The 16,033-nt window shown below is 44.8% G+C and overlaps 1 pseudogene; it reads right to left on the bottom strand.

Moving 5' to 3' along the window:
• LOC115459677 overlaps nucleotides 1–14,400 on the bottom strand; it is a 204,114-nt pseudogene extending 189,714 nt beyond the window's left edge.
• Nucleotides 14,401–16,033: the final 1,633 nt, after the last annotated feature.

Below are 16,033 nucleotides of genomic sequence, written 5' to 3'. Positions count from 1 at the left end.
AAGTATTTCCTCCTGTTTGTTTTAAAAGTATTTCCATGTAATTTCACTGAGTGTCCCCAAGTCTTCATACTTTTTTTGAAAGACTGAAAAAAAAATCGATTCACTTTTACTCGTTCTACACTAGTCAGAATTTTATAGACCTCAATCATATCCCCCCCCTTTTCCAAGCTGAAGAGCCCTAACCTCTTTAGGCTTTCCTCATATGGGAGGCGTTCCATCCCCTCTATCATTTTAGTTGCTCTTCTTTGAACCTTTTCTAACTCCACTATATCTTTTTTATTTATTTCTTTGTTACATTTTATATCCCACATTTTCCCACCTATTTGCAGGCTCAATGTGGCTTACATAGCGCTGAAAGCCTCCTCCCGTGAAAAAACAAATATAGAGTGATGTTATTTTAAATGAAATAGATATGTACAGACACATTAGGGAAACATAGAGAGGGAGGTTATATAAAGTTCACTAAATTCATAACAAGTTTGGGTTTCTTTGAGTTGCTGGATTCAGATAATTAAGTTGGGTCATTAGGATATGCCTCTTCGAACAGGTAAGTCTTTCTGAGATACAGTGACCAGAACTGAATGCAATACTCAAGGCGAGATCGCACCATGGAGCGATACAAAGGCATTATAATATTCTTGGTCTTATTTTGCATCCTGTTCATAATAATGTCTAGCATCTTGTCTGCTTTTTTTGGCTGCCGTCGCACACTGGGCAGAAGATTTCAGCGTATTGTCTACAGTGACACCTAGGTCTTGTTCTTGAGTGCTAACTCCTAAGTGATGGATCTGGATGATACAGAGGCACGGGCAATATTCAGGGCCAGTACCCCGCAAACCCAACTGGGTGGATAGGACTCTATTCTGGTAGTGAATATACACCGGAACACACATAACTTACTACGCATCCAACTTCTCCATCATAGGCAGCCAACTATGGAATGCCTTACCAAGATCCATTCGAACAGTCAATGACCATCTACCTTTCTGGAAGCTGCTACTACTACTACTATTTACTACTATTTAGCATTTCTATAGCGCTACAAGGCATACGCAGCGCTGCACAAACATAGAAGAAAGACAGTCCCTGCTCAAAGAGCTTACAATCTAATAGACAAAAAATAAATAAAGTAAGCAAATCAAATCAATTAATGTGAACGGGAAGGAAGAGAGGAGGGTAGGTGGAGGCGAGTGGTTACGAGTCAAAAGCAATGTTAAAGAGGTGGGCTTTCAGTCTAGATTTAAAGGTGGCCAAGGATGGGGCAAGACGTAGGGGCTCAGGAAGTTTATTCCAGGCGTAGGGTGCAGCGAGACAAAAGGCGCGAAGTCTGGAGTTGGCAGTAGTGGAGAAGGGAACAGATAAGAAGGATTTATCCATGGAGCGGAGTGCACGGGAAGGGGTGTAGGGAAGGACGAGTGTGGAGAGATACTGGGGAGCAGCAGAGTGAATACATTTATAGGTTAGTAGAAGAAGTTTGAACAGGATGCGAAAATGGATAGGGAGCCAGTGAAGGGTCTTGAGGAGAGGGGTAGTATGAGTAAAGCAACCCTGGCGGAAGATGAGACGGGCAGCAGAGTTTTGAACCGACTGGAGAGGGGAGAGGTGACTAAGTGGGAGGCCAGCAAAAAGCAGATTGCAGTAGTCTAAACGAGAGGTGACAAGGGTGTGGATGAGGATTTTGGTAGAGTGCTCGGAAAGAAAGGGGCGGATTTTAAGGATGTTGTAAAGAAAGAAACAACAGGTCTTGGCAATCTGCTGGATATGAGCAGAGAAGGAGAGAGAAGAGTCAAAGATGACCCCAAGGTTTCGAGCTGCTAAAAACTTACCTCTTCAAGCAAGCCTACACAAATGACCTGACCTAGACTATGAGTTCATCTACGCTACACAGATCAGACTATGAAGACTGACCCTGGAATATGCTCCCTATTTAACCCTTTCTAACACATCCCTCTTCCTACCCTCCCTATACATTCTACCATACTTAACAACACGCTAATCCCAATATACACCCTCCTCCCATTCCCCTACCTTTACCATCCTTCTTCCTGCCCATCTTATCTATCCACATCTAAACGACCACCTCATTACTCACTATATAACAGCTGCATCCACCTGATATACTATCCAGCTTATAATCGAAAGAGAAAAACGCCTATATTTTGACCCAAATCGGGAGATGGGCGTTTTTCTCGCAAAGGCGCCCAAATCAGTATAATCGAAAGCCGATTTTGGGCGTTTCCAACTGCACTCCGTCGCGGAAACGAATAAAGTTGACAGGGGCATGTAGAACACGGGACTGGGGCGTGGTTATCAGCTGAGGAGAGATGGGCGTCTGTAGCTGATAATAAAAAAAAAAAGGGCGTTTTTACCACGATTTTGGGTCACTTTTTTTGGACCCTTTTTTTTCACGAACAAGTCCCAAAAAAGTGCCCCAACTGCCCAGATGACCACTGGAGGGAATCGGGGATGATGTCCCCGGACTCCCCCAGTGGTCACTAACCCCCTCCCACCAAAAAAACCCCACTTTAAAAACTTTTTTCCCAGCCTGTATGCCAGGCTCAAATGCCGTACCCACTTCCATGACAGCAGAATGTGTTCGATCCTCTCACAGCCTTTCCCTGGGTCAGATGTGGCTCTCGGGTGCACTACAGGGTCACATCAGCATTGCATTGTGGTGGGTGTAGGGTATTGGGCTCCGTGATTTCATTAGCTTGTATTACAGTCTCACGATGTTGGTAGTTGGTAGGCTCTTCTCCCATGGTGCTTTTCCCCCTGCCTACTGGGTCACAGTGTGCCCTGTTGTGTTTCCTGTTGTAGTCCATGCGGTAGTGGCCATTTTTGTAAGCCAGTTTTAGTTCCCTTTCCTGTGTTAGCCACGTTAGACAACATAGTTCTTACCTTGAATGTGGCTGAAAGAGGGCATTGTACAGCATTCTGCCAGCTCTGACCTACTGCTAATCTCAGTACCAGGGAGACTTGTTGCCAGTGGGGCACAACCTCTGCAGTTAACTGTGAGTAAACGTGCTTATTCCAATAAAGGACGTTTTCGGGGAGATTAGTCTTCAGGTGTCAACTGGTGTGCCAATGTTATACAGCAGCAACAAGTCTTAGAGGCCTGCGTGTATGCAGGTCCCTTGAGCACTTTTAGTGGGTACCGCAGTGCACTTCAGCCAGGTGGACCCAGGCCCATCCCCCCCCTACCTGTAACAATTGTGCTGGTAAATGGAGGCCTCTAAAACCCACTGTACCCACATGTAGGTGCCCCCTTCACCCCTAAGAGCTATGGCAGTGTTGCACATTTGTGGGTAGTGGGTTTTGGGGGAGGGGGGGTGGGAGCTCAGCACCCGTGGTAAGGGAGCTATGAATGTGGGAGCTTTTTCTGAAGTCCACCGCACTGACCTAGGGTGCCCAGTTGGTGTCCTGGCATATCAGGGGGGCCAGTGTACTACCAATCCTGGCCCCTCCCACGACCAAATGGCTCAGATTAGGACGTTTTTGAGCTGGGCGTTTTTAGTTTCCATTATCGCTAAAAAAAAACAAACGCCCAGCTCAAAAACGTCCATTTTTTCAAAAATACGGTTCGGCCCGCCCCTTCACGGACCCGTTCTCAGAGATAAACGCCCATGGAGATAGGCGTTTGCGTTCGATTATGCCCCTCCACGTAAGCCGCACTGAACCTGCGAGTGAGTGGGAAAGTGCGGGGTATAAGCATTACAAATAATAATAATAAACTGCGGGTCCACCGAAGACCCAGTTATTCAGTGGTGCCGGCACTCAGTATCCGGGTTTAATTTATCCTGAGGCTGTCAGCAGCTTTAAAACTGTGGACCACCATGTGTTGAATATTGACCCGATTTATAAGTAAGGATGTCTAATATTTTATTAAATTCTAGTCTTCCTAGAGTGGTGGTGAGGGAACGGGCGGACTGACAGTGATCTGGGCCCCCTAACCGCTGCCTGCCACCCCCCCCCCCCCCCACTGCTGTGCTGCCGTCCCTGCCCCCCCCCCCCCCCCCACATACTACAGCCCCCCTTACCGCCACAGCTGCCATTCTCCTCCCACACACTACAGTCCCCCGAGCCTCAATGGGCCCTTCCCGGTCCTACCTTGAAGGCCCCTGGTGGTCTAGTGGCTTCTTTGGGGGGCAGGAAAGAGCCCCACTCTTTCCTGTCCACTACTGCTATTCTGCCTGGCGCTGCCGTGTGGCAGTACCGAGCAGGAAAGAGTGTTGCTCTTTCCTGCCCCTGCAGAGGCCACTAGACCAACAGGGCCCCTGAAGGTGGGACCAGGGAGGGCCTACTGAGGCTTGGGGGGGCTGTAGTGTCGGGTGTAGAGCCACTGGGCCCCTAGAGCCTCTGGGCATTCGGGCACTGCCCACTTGTCTGAATGAGCGGTTCGCCCCTAGGTGAGGGACACCTGCCAGCTCCGTAGTAGAAGATACAGCCTTGACCAGTCCATAGCCATTCAGTCTTTTCCATTCTGGGGGGGGATCAGCAGTTTCCTCCCTTTCCTTTGGGCTTCCAGTTTAATTAGTACCGACCTCTATTAGGCTACAACAACATGAACATTCCTTGGCCTTATTTTATACCCCCCTCCCAACTTATTTCTGTCCTTTGCCAGGCACCACGCTCCAGGACTCCTTCCATAACCACACTGCAATCATGGACCCTATGTATGGTCACACTAGGTGTCACTGTTGTGTGATGTTTAGGAGTCCCATGAACGCTGCCTTCACAGCATCTGCCGCCCCAGCCCACTCGGGAACCTGAAGACTAGACCCATGAAGTGATCCTAGGTACTACTACTACTACTACTATTTAGCATTTCTATAGCGCTACAAGGGATACGCAGCGCTGCACAAACATAGGTTATCTGCATGGCACTGCACTGCTGCTGAACCACTGCAGTTATTTACTGTTAAATGTTTAGACAAAGCTACATTTTAAATCCTACATTCAGAGCCAGCCCAAATGTATCGGAAACCCTAAATGAGCCTTCAGCTCAAGGCCCTACCTCTACTCCAGATGGCCAGCATCTTCCCTTCCTCTCCCCGCTCTCTCCAAGAGGCCAGCATCTCACCTCTTCTCCCTTACCTCCACTGCTATCACTGTGCTTAAAAAAAGATTTTGTGCTGTGTGGACCCTTTAAATACAGGCCTGTGGTGAGGGGTGTAGCCCTTGCCAGGATTCAATGTGTGTATCACAGGGCTTCATTTGACCACGCCTGAATCACAGGCTGAAGCTGTCAACCTAAACTTCCTACGTTGGAGACATTCACTACCATCATTAGCCAAGAAGGAAGACTGTGACCCTGAACTCAACTCAGAGTACACAGGGCATGCAATGACTCAGCTGACCAGAAGAAAAGGGGAATTCCACCCTCTATTAGGATATCTGAGGCCGACATAATCCAGGATCTCTGGCCACTGTTTATCCAGGGAATTATCGGGCCTTGAAGCTCATGACTGAGAAGAAATCACATATAAGGCCATGAAAGGACTCAGCTCTGCTCCATCTCCATGACCCATCTCTGAGTTGCTTCACCTGCTTGCTGGATTGGGTCCAGCTTCCATCAAGAGGACGAAGACTCTAATGACATTTGCAGGTCCATATCATTTAAGAGCTGTGATCACCCAGGGTATTTCATTGGTTTATTTATTAGGATTTATTTACCGCCTTTTTTGAAGGAGTTCACTCAAGGCGGCGTACAGTAAGAATAGATCAAACATGAGCAATAGGCAATTACAGCTGTAAAAATATTCAAAAACAATACAAAGTATGGCATGGTATATTAGCAATGTCAAAAAAAATACGTAATAGAACATTATAATTGGTAGTGAAAGGTAAGGCAAAGTTGTAACATATAGATGGGTAAGAAAGTAGGAAGAATTAGAAAGTAAGGTGACTGATTTGAAGAAAGCTGCACATGGAGGAGTGGATAAACATGTCCCGCTGCCGTATGTGCAGCCCGAGTCAATCCTTGTGTGTGTGAGTGAGACTAACAAGTTAGTTACTTCTTCTGTTAAAGGCTTGGTTGAAGAGCCAAGCTTTCACCTGCTTCCTGAAGTAGAGGTAGTCTTGTGTTAAGCGGAGCCTTTCAGGCAGTGCATTCCAGAGTGTGGGGGCTACTCCGGAGAGGGCTTGCTTGCGGGTATCACATCGTATGTCTTTTGGAGAGGGTGTAGTTCGTGAAAGTCCTTGGGAGGACCTTAGTGTCCTTGGCGGTGTGTGGAGGATCATCCTATTCTTTAGATACTCGGGGCCATTTCCTTTCAGGGCCTTGAAGATCAGACATAGAGTTTTAAATGTAGCCCTGTACTGTACTGGTAGCCAATGACGTTTTTGCAAAAATGGTGTGATGTGGTTTTCTCAGGACTTAAAGTGCGTGTTTAAATCAAGGGTGTTGTGCTTGCTTATGTTTGCTGTAGGTATTAGCGTTAGGACTGGAATAGAAGTATTGAAATATTTCCTTCTGTATACTGGTCTTCTGACTTGCTTTGTAAATAAATCTCTCTCTATCATAGTCCTCTCGAGTCTATCAGTTTCATTATCAACAAATAAAGGGTTTGTAGCTCAGGAACCTATTTTGGTGTGTCGGTTTCTCCTTGTCTTGTCTTATCTTGCACACCTCACTGTGACTGCTGATGTGTTGCTGTGTCTCACCCCCCTCAGACAGGAAGTCCTGCCTCAGAAGGGGTGGGATAGACAACGCTTGAATACATGTCTGTGTTTACAGGGCCTGCACAGCGCTCACTCAGAGGAGGAGGATGTAGGGGTCCTGATGGAAGGCGGAAGGATCTCATGCATATTTAAGCCGAGCCACCACCCTCCAGATTCTGCCATCCCTTCATCTATTTCCTTTCAGGCATGTAAGTGCACTGATGTTATCAACTTTTAATCATCTCATTGAACACAAATTAAATTTTTGTACCTTGTTAAGATGTCCATGATTTGAGTGCCAAACCCGTTCTCAGGAACTCTTCAGAAGGTCAGATTGTCAATATAAATAGATTTTTCTTTATTTATTTTTGTTACATTTGTATCCCACATTTTCCCACCTACTTGCAGGCTCAACGTGGCTTACAATATGTTATAACGATAATCACATTAATGGAATGAGAATTTACTACTACTACTATTAAGCATTTCTATAGCGCTACAAGGCGTACGCAGCGCTGCACAAACACAGAAGAAAGACAGTCCCTGCTCAAAGAGCTTACAATCTAATAGACAAAAAATAAAGTAAGCAAATCAAATCAATTAATGTACAGGAAGGAGGAGAGGAGGGTAGGTGGAGGCGAGTGGTTACAAGTGGTTACGAGTCAAAAGCAATGTTAAAGAGGTGGGCTTTCAGTCTAGATTTAAAGGTGGCCAAGGATGGGGCAAGACGTAGGGGCTCAGGAAGTTTATTCCAGGCGTAGGGTGCAGCGAGACAGAAGGCGCGAAGTCTGGAGTTGGCAGTAGTGGAGAAGGGAACAGATAAGAAGGATTTATCCATGGAGCGGAGTGCACGGGAAGGGGTGTAGGGAATATTTCTGAATATTGTTACAAATAAGGTGCATAAGAATATCATGTAGGATTAGAAGTAAATAAATAGATAAAGCATACCATAATGAGATCAGGCCAATATATAATATTCAGTAATGAGGGTGTAATTCAGCTTAGTAAAAGGACTCCTTACTGCTCTCTCCACTGGATTACTGCAATGCACTGTTGTTGGGCCGTCCTTCGATAACAATTAGGCGACTGCAGATGATTCAAAATATTGCAGCTCAGCTTATTACTGGAATAACTTTTATGCGTTCCTTTTGATTTTCAACTGTTCGCCTTTGGGATGACCTTCCTATTGCGAGTCTCCTTTTGATTTGCCTTTCGGAAGGCTTTGAAAGACTTGATGTTTGTTGAAGTTGTTATGTAACTTTTTATTTGCCTGTTTTTGTTAATTCCAGATGTATGTTCAGTTTTTACATTGTGTTACCACGCCTTGAAGAGTTGGCGGACTACAAGCGCCCAGTGCGTTTTATCTAGCGGAAAAAGGTGCCGGTACTCAAATGCCAGGCCACCTTTCAGGTGTGGGGTGATCACTGAGGGACGTACCCCACAATAGCCAGGCCCCCTGCAACTAGTCACAGAATCTATGATGAGGCAGAATTGTTGTGTAGAGCCTGAGCTTGTTCATTAAAACTTGGGGACCATGGGTCAATTTAGCAGACAATGGAAAAGGTGCTGGTACTCAGTACCCCCTCAAAAAAAAGCCTTGCTTTTATCACATGTAGTAGTGATTTTGATTTCTACAGGCATTTTACTGTTAACCCCTGTAATTAGCTTGATTGTTCTAGACTTGGCTCACTTTTGATAATGTGATGTCATAATGCCTCATTCCACCAATGGCTAACAGCCAACCTCATCAGTGATGTCACAATGACCTGATCACCCACACGTGGGTCCCTTTATCCAGTGCATTTGTTCTAGCAAAAGAGGTGCTGATACTCAAATGCCAGGCCACCCTTCAGGTGTGGGGTGATCACAGAATCTATGACAAGGCAGAATTGGTGTGTAGGACCTGAGCTCTTTCATTAAAACTTGGGGACCATGGGTCAATTTAGCAGACAATGGAAAAGGTGCCGGTACTCAGTACCCCCAAGTACCCCCTCAAAAAAAAAAGCCTTGCAAACGCCTGAGGGAGCAGATTACGCCAGCGTTGCAAGAGCTGCATTGCTTCCAGTGGCAACTCGAGTTCAATTCAAAATTTTAGTGTTGCTGTTTAATGCAATCATATTGAAAAAAAAACCCAACTTTAAACAGTCTAAAACTTAATATGTGGGGGGCATCCATCAACGCTCAAAAAAGCCCTGCACCTCAACATTTAACATTACTCAAGTGGAAGTCTCTTCGTTTCTCTTCATTTGACCTCAAGCAGTGACTCTTTTCATACTGGGACACAGCCCAGTGATTCACTGATACGACACAGGTCTTTTGACGTTCTTATGACGCCTTTCAAAAATCTGGAAGTAAAGAAAGGCTTAAGCAAGAGTGAGGACCAAAATCCTGACTCAGGTTTCCCAAAATGTGGTAAACTAAATGGAGTGGAAAAATAACGTTCCAGGAAATCAGTCTGGAAAAGTGTGAAGTCCAAAGCTCCATAAAATTCTTTATTCTTCAACAAATACTCCAATATACATACAGGGCATATCAAAAGATGGGAAAAAAGAGAGCGTCCCATAAATGACCCACAAATGATCATTTCCTGGCTGACCATCACTACCTCTTATACAATTACCCTCCAGCACACTTTCACAGGCATTTTTTTTTTGTTAGATTTGTACCCTGCACTTTCCCACTCATGGCAGGCTCAATGCGGCTTATATGGGGCAATGGAGGGTTAAGTGACTTGCCCAGAGTCACAAGGAGCTGCCTGTGCCTGAAGTGGGAATCGAACTCAGTTCCTCAGGACCAAAGTCCACCACCCTAACCACTAGGCCACTCCATTAGGCCACTCCTCCATTAGCAACATTTCATGTAGAAGCCTACCCTTGCAGCCGCGCAGGCTTCTGTTTCTGTGAGTCTGACGTCCTGCACGTACGTGCAGGACGTCAGACTCACAGAAACAGAAGCCTGCGCGGCTGCAAGGGCAGGCTTCTACATGGAATGTTGCTGGAATGTTGCTAGTGGAATAGCAACATTAACATTCCATGTAGAATCTCCAATAGTAGCAACATTCCACCTAGAATCTCCAATAGCAGCAACATTCCATGTTGTTGTTACATTTGTACCCCAAATTTCCCACTCATGGCAGGCTCAATGCGGCTTACATGGGGCAATGGAGGGTTAAGTGACTTGCCCAGAGTCACAAGGAGCTGCCTGTGCCTGAACTGGGAATCGAACTCAGTTCCTCAGGACCAAAGTCCACCACCCTAACCACTAGGCCACTCCTCTTCTCTCGTTAATGTCTGTGTGAATTTCTTCCTGATGTCCAAAATTCCTTTGCAATCGGAAACGGTTTCTCCATGAGGGGCGACTAGTTGATCATTTCAGCAGGACCCCGATCACAGACCAGTGTTTTTTTTTTTTAATTTCATCTCAATCATAAGCTCACTCACCCTACATTTTTTTGTCTGACTGGAAATGGTACGAAGAAATGAACACCCATGATCATCTCAACATTGTAGGTACTGTATGTTTTCTTTTCTTATCCGAATATAGCCAACCCTATATTAAGGCTCTGTCTCTGTAAATCTATATGCAAACGTATCCATTCCACTTATTTAATTATTTAAAAATGTATATTCTGCTGTAACCTAGGCGGCTCACAAAATAACACATGGAAAGGCGTATTCTCAAACTTAGACTTACGTACGTACACAGAGGGGCATTTTCGATATGACATCTAAGTCCGACTTTGCACGTTTTGCATACAACATCCAAAATCCGAATAGGAAAGAAGGTCATTTTTGAAAAAAGTAAAACATATATCTTTTTTTCGAAAATGCCATGCTTTGTATGTGGTTTTTTTTAACCATTTTCAAAAAACCCCCATCCAAATGAAAAAACAGAAAAAATTAAGGCATTGGGATATAGAAGGGGCCAGCACTTTTAGTAGACTGGTCCTCTGCACATCCTAGGAGAGCAATGGGGTGGCGCCCAAGGGGGCACTGCAGTGGACTTCAAATAAATGCTCCCAGATACACATCTCACTGTTCCTCCCTTATCTTGTCTGCGGAGCCCCCGAAAACCCACCCAATACCCACAACCCTAACTGCACACCTCTACAGGGGGCACCTACATGTGGGTACAGTGAGTTTCTGGTGAGTTTGGGAGGGTTCACAGTTTCCACCACAAGTGTAACAGGCAGGGGGAGGTATGGGCCTGGGTCCACTTGTCTGCAGTGCACTGGACCCACTACTAGACTACTCCAGGGACCTGCATGCTGGTGTAATGGACCCAAGTATAACATCTGAGGCTGGCATACAGACTGGTAAATAGTGTTTTTAATCACATTTTGGGGGGTGGGAGGGGGTCAGTGACCACTGGGGGAGCAAGGGGAAGTCATCCGGTCATTTAGGGCACATTTTTGCCCTAAATGACCTATTTATTATAAAAACAGGTGTAGCTCAAAACATCTTAGTTTTAGTCCTGGACGGTTTCGCTTTGTTCCATTACGGCTGAAAAAAGTCTTAGGAACGTCCAAACCCTGCCCTTAACATGCTCCGGACATGCCCCTTAAGATTTGGACTCACTGCAGACAAACAGCACAGAAAAATGTCTGACAAATAGGTTTCGAAAATACCAATTTAGATGCTTTTTGTGAGAAAAATGTCCAAATGCTGCTTTACGTCACATTTTAGAAGTTTTTCTCTTTCGAAAATGAGCCCCATTGTAACCTATGGAGCTTTGTAAGCCTAAGTACTTTGAAAATGAGCCCCATGTTCAAAAGAATACATCTCAACATCTAATGTCAAAATTAAACACAACAGCCAAAACAGTCAGCGACGTGGCAAAAAAACCAATAATTTTTTTTTAATGAACCTGTTTCAGAGCTTAGCCTAAGCTAAGCAGGTCAAGCATTCCAGAGAACTTTTGTACGCTTCATGAAAAAATCTTACCCTTTCAATTTCTGTAGGTTCCTGGCAAAGGCTGGATGTTTTCAAGACAGCATAGGTCCTTTCTTCAGATGTGACTGAAATGTTTCACTCCTTCAGCCTTGTCAATCACATCTCGAAAAGGGACCTGTGCCCTCTCGAAAGCTCAGGTGCAGGAACATTCTTTCTGCTGATCCTAAAGGTATGACAACCTAGCTTAGCGGAGTTTAAAAAAGGTTTGGATGGCTTCCTAAAGGAAAAGTCCACAGACCATTATTAAATGGACTTGGGGGAAAATCCACTATTTCTGGGATAAGTATAAAATGTTTTGTACTTTTTTGGGATCTTGCCAGGTATTTGTGACCTGGATCGGCCACTGTTGAAAACAGGATTCTGGGCTTGATGGACCTTTGGTCTTTCCCAGTATGGCAATACTCATGTACTTATATACAATAGTTTTTTTCTTTTCCCCGTGAGTGGAGGAGTAGCCTAGTGGTTAGTGCAGTGGACTTTGATTCGATTCCCACTGCAGCTCCTTGTGACTCTGGGCAAAGTCACTTAACCCTCCATTGCCCCTGGTACAAAATAAGTGCCTGAATATATGTAAACTGCTTTGAATGTACTTGCAAAAACCTCAGAATGACAGTATATCAAGTCCCATTTCCCTTCCCTTTCCCTAATATACCTACAGAATCTCTGTGTAAGATTTTCAAGATGTTTCTCTCTTTGGAGTTTTATAGGTTTCTTTTTTCAGAATTTAGATGATAAAAATGGACATTTTCGTTTGTAGTCTTGTGTTTCCCGACATGCAAACGCATGCCCTGTCTTCTGAGACAGTAGTGTTCTCTCCCCCCCCCCCCCAAAAAAAAAAAGTTCCTGATTTTCTGTTGGGAAGGACAAACGTTTTCAGACTCCCCACCCCAGGCCTGAGCAACACCCCGCCCTGTCCCAAGGAGGGGATGGGAAAATATAAATGTCTGTTCAATCACCAAAAGTGCATAGAGGGTAACAGCACATTTCGACACTGCTGAGGTTCGATCTAATTCCGCTGGAATTCCGCTTAAGAAGCCATTAAAGAAAAACGTTTAAAATAAATGAATGGAAGCGTGTTGTCTGCAGAGGGATGTCAGATGAGCTCTTAATGTTTTACCAGTCATCTTTCAACCTCTTGACCCATTGAGATCCCTAACTTCTGGTCTCCTTTATCTCCTGACTTGATATATGCTACCCACTTTCTTCCCTGCAGAGCTGCCCATTCAAAGGTCTGTGGAAAAGAATCTAAAGAATCTTAATGGGGGGGGGGGGGGGGGGACCAAAAGGAAACCTAATCCATTACACTTGTCAAATAATGTGGAAGCAAAAAACCCCCAAAACTTTAAAAACTCAGAATTACATACAGTTGTAAAAATGCCTGTTTTACTGCAGTTTTCCTGTCTGCCATCCTAGCTAGGTTCATTTATTGTATGCAATATTTGGGACCGCCAGAGTTTAACTATGATTTATTTAATTATTTGTGACCTTTATATCCCACATTATCACAAGGAATCTTGAGTTCAATGTGGCTTTTACAGCAAGTAGTCACTATAGCACTGAAAGGTAGTAAGTATAAGAAACCTATGCAATTCTTTTTCAAAAAATGTAATTCTTATCACTGTATTTTCCTTTCTTTCGTTTCATTTCTAAAACTTAGATTGTGAGCCCACTAGAGCCAGACAAAATATCTCCACTATCCATGATGTACTGTAAGCCACATTGAGCCTGCAAAGAGGTGGGAAAATGTGGGATACACATGCAATAAATCAATCAATCTGTTGTGTATAACATGTAAACTGCTTTGTTTGTACCACGGAAAGGCAGAATATCAAATGCATTACCCTTACCCATACTCTTATGTCTAGTAACATAGTAGATGACGACAGATAAAGACCTGAACGGTCCATCCAGTCTGCCCGACAAGATAAACTCATTTTACATGGTATTATTATTTATTGCATTTGTATCCCACATTTTCCCACCTCTTTGCAGGCTCAATGTGGCTTACAGAAACCTGTTATGGCATCACCATCTCAGGGTACAAAGATGTGATACTTTCTATATCGTTGCTAGTAAAGGCCAAAACCATAGAAATATATACAACACATTTTTGCAAAGCCTGGGATCTGCCTTCTCTCCCAATGCCTTAAGCTACCCAATAGCAAAAATACTGCACTGTCATTGGAGACCCAGTTAAGGCAACAGGCCGTGGGGATTGTGGACAGAAGGTCCACTTTGTGCATTTGATTACTTTCTAAACTGTCTGGTTTAAGGAAAACAGTAATCTACCTACAACACAACAAACACCAACTTTTGCCCTGGTTGCAAGTGCACCACCGAGAGGTCACAGCACAGAGCTCAACCCCTAGTCACTTCAGTTCCCTCAAAGCTTTGCTGTGACTTCTTCTATATCAGTCATCCAATAACCAATGTGCAATAATAACAATAACACATTTTATAATCATGAACCACAGAAAAACCTGCAGGCGTGTTAGTCCTTCTAGATGTTACCGATACGTGATACTGGAAGTTCTTGAGTCTACTAGGGAGCCTGTCTGTAGGACAGATGCACCGGGTCCCACTTACTTCCGAAGCGACTCGGTCGTCCGCGATTTCCCCACTCACACTCAAGCAGAGCTTCGCCGCGTCGTCTCTTTCCTGATCTCCGCTCTGTCGCCCCGAGGGTGGCAGGTTGAACCGGAGCCCAGTACTCGCTCTCGTGTCTTCCATACGACCCACCGGAGAAGAAGCAACCGGACAGAGGAGCTTGGCAGGTCTGCAATGCGCCGGGCGGGGGAGGGGGGGCGCTGTCGTCGCCGCAGCTCTGCTCCCGGATCGATCGCGCTGCTGCTGCAGCAGCAGCAGGTGCCAGGGAGGGGGCGTGGCTAAGGGCGGTGCCGGGGCGGGGCATCGGCCAGTTTCGCGGGGGTTTTAGTGGGCGGCAGATGCAGGAGAGCTGTTTTTATTTTAAATGAGTTTGCCGTTTCGATGTGCTGGTGAAAAAGTGCCTCTACGCAATAAACTTAAAAAAAATTGGACGCCAGCTGTTCAGATCGTCTTTTACAGACCCAAAGAGACTGATCCTCTGAGGTCCAGATGGACTGTGGAGAGCCAGAAACACTTTTAGTAAGATTACACCGTCTGAAAAAGCTTATAAAGAATTAAGCAAGTCTGGGAATTTATGTAAGAAACTACCACACTCCAAGATTCTTGCTAGATTAGTTTGTGATTCTACCCTCAGTCTCCACATTAGTACTTTTTAGCTCTTTTGTGAAAATGTATTGCTTTCTCAATCTCAACACCAACCCTCTCTCCCCAAGACGGTCACTTCTCCCTTTCCTATTGATATTTCAATTTTCTAAGGCAAGTCTTTGGAGGTTTGTATGTCCCGGGCCACAGGCGAAGTTTCATTTTTTTAGAGGCATTTTTCTTGCATGTTTGACTTATGAACGCATCTGAAGAAATGCAAATGGCCAATATAACCAAAGTTATAGCCTTAATACCTGGCAGCACTTGCAGACCTGCCACCGAAGCGGGTAATTTGCAAAGTCATTTTCGTGCGTATAAAATTTCAGTTGGTGTAAATGTACATGCTTTGTCATGATGGTTGTACTTTGCCGGTAGGGAAGTACAGGGTAAAAATTCGGGTGAAGTGCGTGTGTAGATTATAAAATGCACTCATTTACATATGTATAGCAATAATCTGGAGGAGGAGTTTCACGCCTGCTCTGGGGCACATGACTGCAATGTGGGTACGATTTCTGCCGCGTTTTTTTAAAGGTGATAGACGCCTTTGTTGCCACTTCTCGAAGTTTAAACATAGACGCACTGTTATTGTTAGCTCCACTGAGTACACACATAGGGGTTATTTTACTAAGGTGCACCTAAAAGTGGCCTGCGCTGGTGTAGGCTCTTGTTTTGGACAAGTGCAGTTCAATTTTTCAGCATGCCTTGAAAAAAGGCATTTTTTTTGTGGCCAGAAATGGAGTGCGTCAAAATTAAAACCAGCATGCGTCCATTTTTGGCCTGAGACGTTACTGTCACCCATTGACTTAGTTGTAAGGTCTCATGTGTTAACTGGGCGGTAAGTGGCCAGCGCGCATACACTGCGCATCAAAAATGGAATTGTGGTAGCCAGGCTGGAGTTCCAATTTGGCGTGTGTTGGATGCACGTAGGTGCCTTCGTGCCTTAGTAAAAGGGCCCCATAGTTATGCTTTTGGAGAAGACTTAACTTGGTGAGGGACTTAGATTTGCGCACTAATGGGGTCATTGTAAAAGTCTATTTTGAAAAGGTACAAAGGCATAAAAATAGACACCTTTATAGGCATTTCGTATAGGTGCTTTTGAAATGATCCCCGTATTAGACACACCAAGGGTAAAGGCTGAAGCAGAACGAGTTTGGAACTTCTGAGTAGTTTAG

Source organism: Microcaecilia unicolor, unplaced genomic scaffold (assembly GCF_901765095.1).
Source record: "Microcaecilia unicolor unplaced genomic scaffold, aMicUni1.1, whole genome shotgun sequence".
Classification (NCBI taxonomy): Eukaryota; Metazoa; Chordata; class Amphibia; order Gymnophiona; family Siphonopidae; genus Microcaecilia; species Microcaecilia unicolor.
The sequence above is the reverse complement of the archived record's forward strand: the minus strand, read 5'-3'. Positions and strand labels throughout refer to the sequence as shown.